Source organism: Solanum pennellii, chromosome 10 (assembly GCF_001406875.1).
Source record: "Solanum pennellii chromosome 10, SPENNV200".
In the NCBI taxonomy this organism is placed as follows: domain Eukaryota; kingdom Viridiplantae; phylum Streptophyta; class Magnoliopsida; order Solanales; family Solanaceae; genus Solanum; species Solanum pennellii.
Genome location: NC_028646.1, coordinates 25971365 through 25980405, shown reverse-complemented (window position 1 = coordinate 25980405; position 9041 = coordinate 25971365). Strand labels below are relative to the sequence as shown.

The 9041-nt window shown below is 32.0% G+C and overlaps 1 long non-coding RNA gene across 1 annotated transcript; it reads right to left on the bottom strand.

The window, feature by feature from the left end:
* Positions 1–3727: 3727 nt before the first annotated feature.
* Positions 3728–4540, bottom strand: LOC114074342. Its single transcript, XR_003574708.1, has 3 exons — positions 4241–4540; positions 3887–4159; positions 3728–3809 (listed from the first exon to the last, which is right to left on the bottom strand). It is a non-coding gene; the product is annotated as an uncharacterized LOC114074342 (long non-coding RNA).
* Positions 4541–9041: the final 4501 nt, after the last annotated feature.

Below are 9041 nucleotides of genomic sequence, written 5' to 3'. Positions count from 1 at the left end.
TGTGTACAGTTAGACATGATATAAATGAATGTTGAAGATAGGTCTTATGTATTGTAACGTGCTATTAGTGATTATCTGTGAGATGTCTTTCAATCCTTTTGTGATGTAATGTTTACGTGTGTGATTGACACATGTATTTCTTAGTTCTATTTTGTTAAGTTGCTTGTGTGTTGTGCAGTGTGTACATGGAAAAATATGAACTTACCCTGTACTTGTCGATGCATTTCTTGTGTTCTGATATTTGTTTCCTGCACCACCTTGCTCAATATTTTGATGTAATACAGACACGCTTGGCTTGCTTCAGTGGTTGACCGGTGTATTGTCATTTAAGTAAGATGAGCTTACGCTTCAAACGTGCATACTTTCCCCGATATTTTCATCTTTTGTATTTCAACAACCCATTGGCTGAAGATTGTTGACGATGTATAACTCTTTATTCTCTATTTCAACAAGTTGTCTTGGACTGCTAAAATTGCTATAAGTTGTTGCAGATTCCTTATATGTGCTAGGATATCGTCAGGCCTTCTAAACGCCTTAACAATATCTGATATGAAGTCTATTATGCTCGATCAAGTGTGTTTCTAATACTTTGTTTGTGCTATCAGCGACTACAGGTAATCTGCAATGTTGAAAAAATATATATAAGGTTAAATAATTTGTTGCTACATAGGGTAGTTTGTATAGTATAGTTGTGATGTTGTAATGAATATTTGCTTTAATTTATAAGAAAATGAATTTGTTTGTTTTACAGATTATATTTTAAACAACTACACGTATATTTGGGTTGAATGGCCCCATCTGCCTATTCCTACATACCTGTTATTTAATATTATTCCAGTGATGTTGCGGTACTTCTTGTTCATTCACTTTCTCAGTTTCTAACGATTGGTGTAGACTAGTAATCTTATTTGATTCTCTTAATTATATTTTGATGTATGATGCAACACTCCCCGTTAAGAGTTTGATTTAGTTGTTGTTGGATGTTCAAACTTGAGTTGTATGTTTCAATTGTAATGATTACCGGCCAATTTATTAGTATTGAATTATCAACATAGTAAATTCTACTAATGCACCGGCGTTGTTTGAGTAATTTATAGATATTGTAGTAAAAAGCAGCAAGAATAGTTTGGTGTTTTTTTGTAATAGTTATTGTAGTGATCAACTGGCATTTGAGTGTTATAAGTTGTTCATTTTGGTACCTTTTGGTTGCTGCTTTATTATTATTTGTGAAGGTTCAGGTACCATCAAAGCGAACTGACACTGTTTGTGATAATGCCGTAGCGTAGGACTCCAGGAATTTTGGAAGCTGAACATGCTCAAAAGATGCCTAAAGCTTTTAGCTTTGATCATTCGACGCCGAGTGAAAGGGTTCCTCGCTAAATAAAACCAAAGTTCCACAATCCCATGCGTGTGTTAAACCCTTTGTCGACATTGGTGTTGTTTCATTATTGGAACGCAATTTTGTATTAAGTTTGGTGAATCAAAAGCAATGAGTAACTGGAAGTAAGTGAAAGGACACACCTTTTGGGGGTTATTGATATTGAATGGATTTGTCTCCATAAAAATAATGTGTGACGCTTTTTTTAAAAAATTAGTTGTGCTATGCGCTGTTATTTAATGCTCTTATAGGTATGTTACCATATTAATTGTCAGTTAATCTGTTAGAGTTCTCTGTTAGTTGCAGTTGCTGTGAATTGTGTTATTTTTAACAAATTTTCAAGCCGGGGTAGGTGTTGGATTGTACAAATAGTATGTGCAAAAATTTAAATGTCTGACAGCACATCGAGATACGATAGTACACATTGATTGTTTTGTGGTTTGGAAACCCATGTTTTGGGTTAGAGAGAATGACATGGTGGTAACTATGCTATTAAAAAGCCTAAAAATTGTGTACTTCTCTGTGAACCTTATTTTATATATCTATACTTTGCATCTAAATTAGTGTTTCGGATTATACACGCATTCACATTGTAAATTCGATTAGTTATTCGTACGTAGACTTTATCTAATTGAGAAATAAGGTGGATATGTACACATTGTTAATACATATGAATTTATGAGTGTGACATATCATGCAGTGACGGAAACATAATACTCAAGCATTCCACAGATAAACAATGTTTTTGTTAATTAAATTGCTAAAGCATGTACTTGTAAATAAACAGAATACTGAAAAACAACTAAGGAGCTAGTTGATCACAGTAATACTTCTAAGGTCCATAGCATATTAAATTTTATTAAAGGCTCTAAATGTGCATTATTTCTTAGGGGTCTGCTTCACTTTCTCCTTCAATATTTATGATGTGCTTCCTTTTTTTTTTACAGCTTTATTGCATAAACTTTTGTGTTGCCATTGGAAGTCCCTTCCCCGTCGTTAGGATGTCTTCCCAATTTGTTTGCGTGATAATCTTCTACCTTCTGATGTTGTGAGTTTTGCATCCCCTCCATTTTATTTTGTTGATGCATGTTGTAAATTCATAATAATCGTTAAATTGGATGTAAGTTGCACGATCAACTCTAGAAATAAGTGATGAATATATAAATGATATATGTATTAAACTGTGAGTTACAAAGTTACCTTTTTTCTTTCTTAATGTGGTGTTGGATTTCCAATTCTTCATCAGGCACAAACACTTTTGTCACCGTATAATTTTTCGGTTCCTCTTTCAAATTGAAGGTGCTCAATTTAATCTTGAGTACAAACTCCTTGCCGCAAAGGCTCTCAATTTGCAATGGAACATGTGTATCACCTTCGGACATTCGATTAATCAACTTTACCGCCGAAGTATCGAGCAACTTTTCAGCAACCCCATCAAAAAGAACCAAAATTGTGTTCCCTCCGTTGTCTTTAACCTTAATGTGTATTTTGTACCTGTGTGTCCCATAAAAAATTAGTGTGTGGTTAAAAGGAACATGTGGTACATTTTTAATTGTTGTCATACCTAACCAACAGGAAGTCACATTCTTTTCCGCACTTATGCAGGTGTATATGCCATCTTTAGGTTCAATTTTTTTATTGCATAAGTTTTATGATATGTAGTGCCAATCAAAGTAGGTATCTATTTGACTGATCTGAGCCCTCAATGTAATGATACATTCCTAGTAACCAAAAAAAATCCTGATTATTATGGAGTATTAATCCTGTTGATGTATTCTATTGTTCATAATGTTTAAATGGAGCTTAAGGTTCTAACATCTATGTCATTACTCCAGTCCGAATTCAGTAACTTTGTAATAGTCATTCTGTTTGGGAACATTGCCTCCGCAATAGGTATGTTGCTTCCATTAGCACTCTCAATTGTTTGAATGTGAACTGGTTTACTCGCAAAATTTTCTATCATTGAGGTGATCTTGTCCATTGGAAGATTAACATAAGTTTAGGTTGCTGCGGTGGTGGCAAAATTAATTTCACCTGTTACAAAATTTAACTTTAAACATCACTTATACTTAATTACTTTTAGATTGCACTTAACTGATAGGGTCTGTAATAGTATTTACCTCTGAATTCCATCACCGTTGTAGCTGTTACAATGACAATATATGGAGCGGACTTGGGAGGGAATAAGTATGGGTAAAATCCTTCCCCGTAATCTTCCCATAGGGTTATTTTTGCTTTTGCTAACCTATCATCGCTGCACAAACAACATAACATGTTAGTGTTTTTCTTTGTTTCTGGTGTATTGAATATAAGTGAATAAATTAGACGAGGTTTGATATTTACGGATCAGTAAGAATGTGTAAGTCTCATTTTTCCCACTTTGAGCCAACACTCTCTAGATCACCTATCCCACATATGCATCCGATCACATCTACAAGTTAAAGAGAGAGAATGTTAAGTACATACGCTAATGAATGTGTGTTAGATAATTGATGTAAATAAATATACCTGATAGGTAGGTCTTTTTATTGACCCTTGGTCGAAAAAATGTTTGGCTGAATAAATTGGAATCCATTTTTAGGGATATTAGCAGTATCATCCTTATTTTTTGTATGACAGTTATCCGCAGAAAAGTTATTTAACATCAGATTGTATGGGTCTGTATTCACCCATACTTTCAGACACCTTAAAGTTCCTGATAATTATCATAGAGCCTTCGTCTATATCAGCACGAAACCTATTCACATGATTCTTCCATATAACTGCGTGTATCAAAGTTCCCTGTTACATATGAGTTGGTAAGTGCATCTGCAATGAATTATCAAACAATGTGGTATGAAGTTTTAATGAAAAAAGTATTACCTTTTCGTTAATAAGTATCATGTCCAAACTTATCATCTCGTTGCTTCTATTGGGATTTTTAAATTCCCACATCCGGCAAACTCGTACCTTAACCAATCAATCATCCCTTGTAGTGTCCAAATCTGAAAGAAGTGAATAGACCATATGGTTTTAACAATTATAGGTTAGAGAAAGATCAATTATATTTTATTAAAGGAATGCAGTGATTGGTTATCGCTAATGGTTGTGTTGGAGTCTGCAATGCATTATATAGACATTGATGGAATTTGAAAGGCGTTTGTAAACTTTTCGAATAGGCGCATTGTTTGGGAAAGAGTCTTACGAAGAGGCGCAATTTGTAACAACCGTTAGGAGCAAACAACGTGTTTAGCCAGGTATTTTATGGAGCGTCGCATACTTTGAGAAACACATTAATTGTTTTGATATTCACAACCCGTAGAGGCGTGTTTGTAGTATTAAATTGGCTAGTTATGTTTAATTTAAGATTTGGAATTACATTCTGTATTGGGCTTGAATAGCTCTTAGTTTGATCATATATTTTAGTAATTCAATCAAACTTATTTGGCGTAGTTGTAGATATGTTATGATGTTCTACTAAAAAAGGGACTTGTGAGGTATACATAAAGGATTGAAGGCATGGGTCTTTCCATAGATTGGTCTTAGGGGACAAAAAGTTGTTTATTTGTTCATGTTGAATTACAAATGCCACACTTAAAATATCTAAAATTTAAGGTAGAGGGAGGGTAAAATTGGTGATACCAATATTTTACATCAATTTGTCTTGCCTCTTTACTGAATATTCGCCGTATAAACTTGGGATAAGAATTATCTACTGTGAGATAGTATGATGGATTTATTTATTAAAGTTCATTGATGTAGCCTCATACAAGATAATAGTGTAGTTTTAAAATCTAGGATCTAGCGTGCACATTTTTTTTTAGTAATACTCTGTTTTTTCTTATTTAATTTATTTCTAGTTTGGAAGATATCTCTAATGATGTTTGTTAAGCATATTTAATAACCATTCAACGTAGTAATTGTAAATAATAACCATTTGATAAATAAGAAGCCAACCGTAGTGTGATAAAATTATGATGGATGCAAGTGTGTTACATAATTAATATGATGAAAAACGATGATAGTGGTTGTTCATTGGTATAATGTTTGACTGTACATAGCGTGGAAAATCACCATTTTAATCTGCGTGTACGGTTAAAATGATGAAACTGAAGAAATGTGATAATATTTGAGATAAGGAGGCATCCTCAACCTTGTTAAGGTTATCCTTTACCATCAAATATGCAATCTCTTAAGTTTCTATTGAGTTAAACAAATCAGGAGGTCTCGTATTTCTGATCTATGTTGTGTCATCAGTAGCCATGAGACCGTGTAGTACTTTGCTACATAACCCAACCTTCTTTTACAATCACATTCTGAGATGTAGTGTTGGTTTTTCATGTTAGTTTAGTGTTTATTAGTTTCTTCTTGACTACTGTTACTTTCCTTTAATTCACTATATTTGTGCAATGAAGATCCTACACTCCCACCATTTTGTTATCAAAATGGTCACATTTAATTCACAGAAGAATCAATTTAACGCGGAACATATAACTTTTCGCAAGCTGTGTGAAGAAGCATTTAATAAAATTACACAAGGAGCATAGAGCCATAAAAAATGTAACTTTGATATAGTATAAAACAAAAACACTATATATACTAAGAAATATCGTGGGTATGAGCAAAGAACTCGAATGCAAAGGGTAAAAATGTGATGATGTAAATGTGAAAGAACTGATTTGAAGACAAAATACCCTATGTACCCTACTTGGCGCTTTGTAAGTTGTAGTTGCAGCTCTAGTAACTTATTTAATGCAACAAAGTTTGGAACGTTACAGTCAATATAATGTGCAATTTGAAAGGTTCACATCAATGAAAAGAAGAATGGTATCGTAGGACGATTCAGCAACATATTCTATAAGGTGGATAACATTGACATATTACATTAACTAAGTCTTGTTTTAAGAAATTGGGCTACGGGTTCGGATAAAATGTTGTTGAAAGTACACAAGGTTGATACATAAATGAAATAAGCATGTATGATCTTTGTGACACTGTGTTCTGGTAAAAATCATGTTAATGAAGGACCAGAAAATGATTTTAAGGATATATATCATTAGAAACAAAGTTGCAACATAATACAAATATAATAGAAAGTGAGCTATTCAAAATAAATTGTCACTGTCACCACACTTACAATGTTAATTGAGTATAGGGGTTAGGACAGGAATTAACAGGGCACCAAAAATTTAAGGTAAACGGGACATAATAATGAATCAAAACATAAGGCATTTTGGTTCTACAATCATTTATAATTTGCTCCAGATGGCTCTTGTAGGTTTGGGGACTTAAGAAATGCCCTTATGTAAGCGTGTTGTCTCTGCAGGTACTTCATATTCAATTTTATCAAGTCTGCGTATGCACATTTCACAGGTGGTGGAGGTAGTTCTGTTGCAGAAGTAAGAAGGAGTCAATATTAATTTTGAGCAACAATAAGAAAGTAGAAATAAAGTAACAAAGTCATAATGAAATAAAGAAACAAAGTTATAATGTGGTAGTTACCTGACAGTTCCGTAGGAGGTGTTGGAGTTGAAGGAGTGGGTGTGGTTCTTTCAGCAATTGTTATATTTCTGCGTCTGTATAAATTTCAGATACAGCTATACAATTTGAGGGCATAATGTAAATCAAGGGAACGGTGTGAGAGTGAGAAATCAAATGAACGATGCAAGGGGTAAACTTATGTATGTATACCTGGATTGTCCGAGTATTTGGGAATGTTCTGTTGGATCAATATGAGTCAGTTGTTTTGCGTCCACAGGAGGCGGACTGGTGAGCGACAAACTGGGTGTGGAACTGTTGTTTTAAAGTTATCAAAATAAAATAGGGGAGCAAAAAATTAAACACACGTACGAGTAGGCACAATTGTAGAGGGGAATGATTTTTAGGGGCGTAACAGATTACTGAAAAATGTAAGAAGGTATGCCTGTATGGGGTTGGATTTTGTTTAAGATCCTTTGTGTCCATACAAGCCGCCTGAACAGTTTAATCCCAAAAACAAAACCTGGTGGGAGACAATGTAGAATAGAACAGGGGATTGCTTTACAAATTATCAAGGGGAACAATAATGAAAAGGAAATGGCTATAAAATGTTTTAAATACTAGAATTCTTTTACAATTAAATCATTTTAAAATAGAATAAACAGATCATAAATGTCGATGTGTTGTAGAGAGTATGCACACTCCCTAAAGGAGATTGAGGGTTACAAAAATACTTTTTAAAGTAATTAATAGGTACAAGTATCAATTTTTATCCCCTATGAGCACTGTGACTGTTGACACCATCATTATTGAAAAATATAAATTTGTAAATTATTATACGAAATGACATTCCTTATGAAATTATCAATGCATAACTAAATATATAAATAATGCACATTTGTGGTATAATATTGGTGTTAGTTAAAATCAAATTATCTTTAACTATAGTCTATATGCATGAAAATGGTGTATATTGAGTTGTAAAAGTTGGTGTACATTGAGGTGTATTCTGTAATATAACCATTTATTAAATAAATATTTTGAACCAAAATTACATAATTTTCTAATAATAAAACATCAATTTAACTACAATTATTTTAAATGTCAAACTCTAGATAAAATGGTGTATGTTAAAATACATAAAACGTGAAAAAATTATTTTACAAATTGATACTGCGGATAATAAAATACCAATTAAACTACAATTAACGTAGTTTGTTGTGTTCTGTTAGAATTATATTGTCATTTAGGAAAACGTAAACTATTATTATTATATATTTTGTTTCTTAAATTGAATATTTATGTTTTTTTATCCAAACTACTAAAATTTCCATATCAACTTTTAATTTATATATAGGTTTACATATATATATATACTAGTTTCCGGAACGTGCGTTGCACGTTTGTCCCATACAATTATTACAAAGTTGAATTATTATATAATGTTGAAATTAGAAAGATTAGTTTTACCAATTTATATTTTATTCATTAAATAAAATTCATAATAATCGAATAGTACATTGACCATCAAGCAAGAAATATGGAAAAACAATTATATTACTATAGCATCTAATAATATAAATATATCTATATGACTTATCCTTAATAATCTCTCAATAAGCTCCATATTAGTAAGTACACAAATATGTAGCTACTTAAAGAAACTATATTAGTAAGGAAAGATAAAAGTAAATAAATATTATAAAAGTACATTTAAGAACGAATCTAAATGTCATAAATTAGTAATTTCAGCATTAATAAAAATAGACTTATAACATTCATAATTTCATAAAAGATTATATTAAAGAAGTATAATCGGTAAAGAATACCAAAAAGTTAAACAGATAAGAATAAATACAACATTCATATCCTTCTTAAGACTTTTATTATAACAATATATATAGTAAAAAGAAATACACAAGGAGTAAAGTTTTTTTCTCTCCCGTAACAAAAAAAAACAATCTAAAATGGTAAAGATAAAATTTATGATACAAAATACCATTCTAATGAGGATCAACAAATATTAATATTTTAAAACAAAAAAAAGTACCTGAAAATTGCCTAATGATTCACATCAACACGAGGCAAGTGGTAAAGAAAAATTATTTTTTCATGATACATATATATAGATAAAGATTCATTGGATAAGATGAAAAAGGTGAAGAGTTGTTTAAGTCAATTTTCAGAAGTTAAGTGATCTTAGACA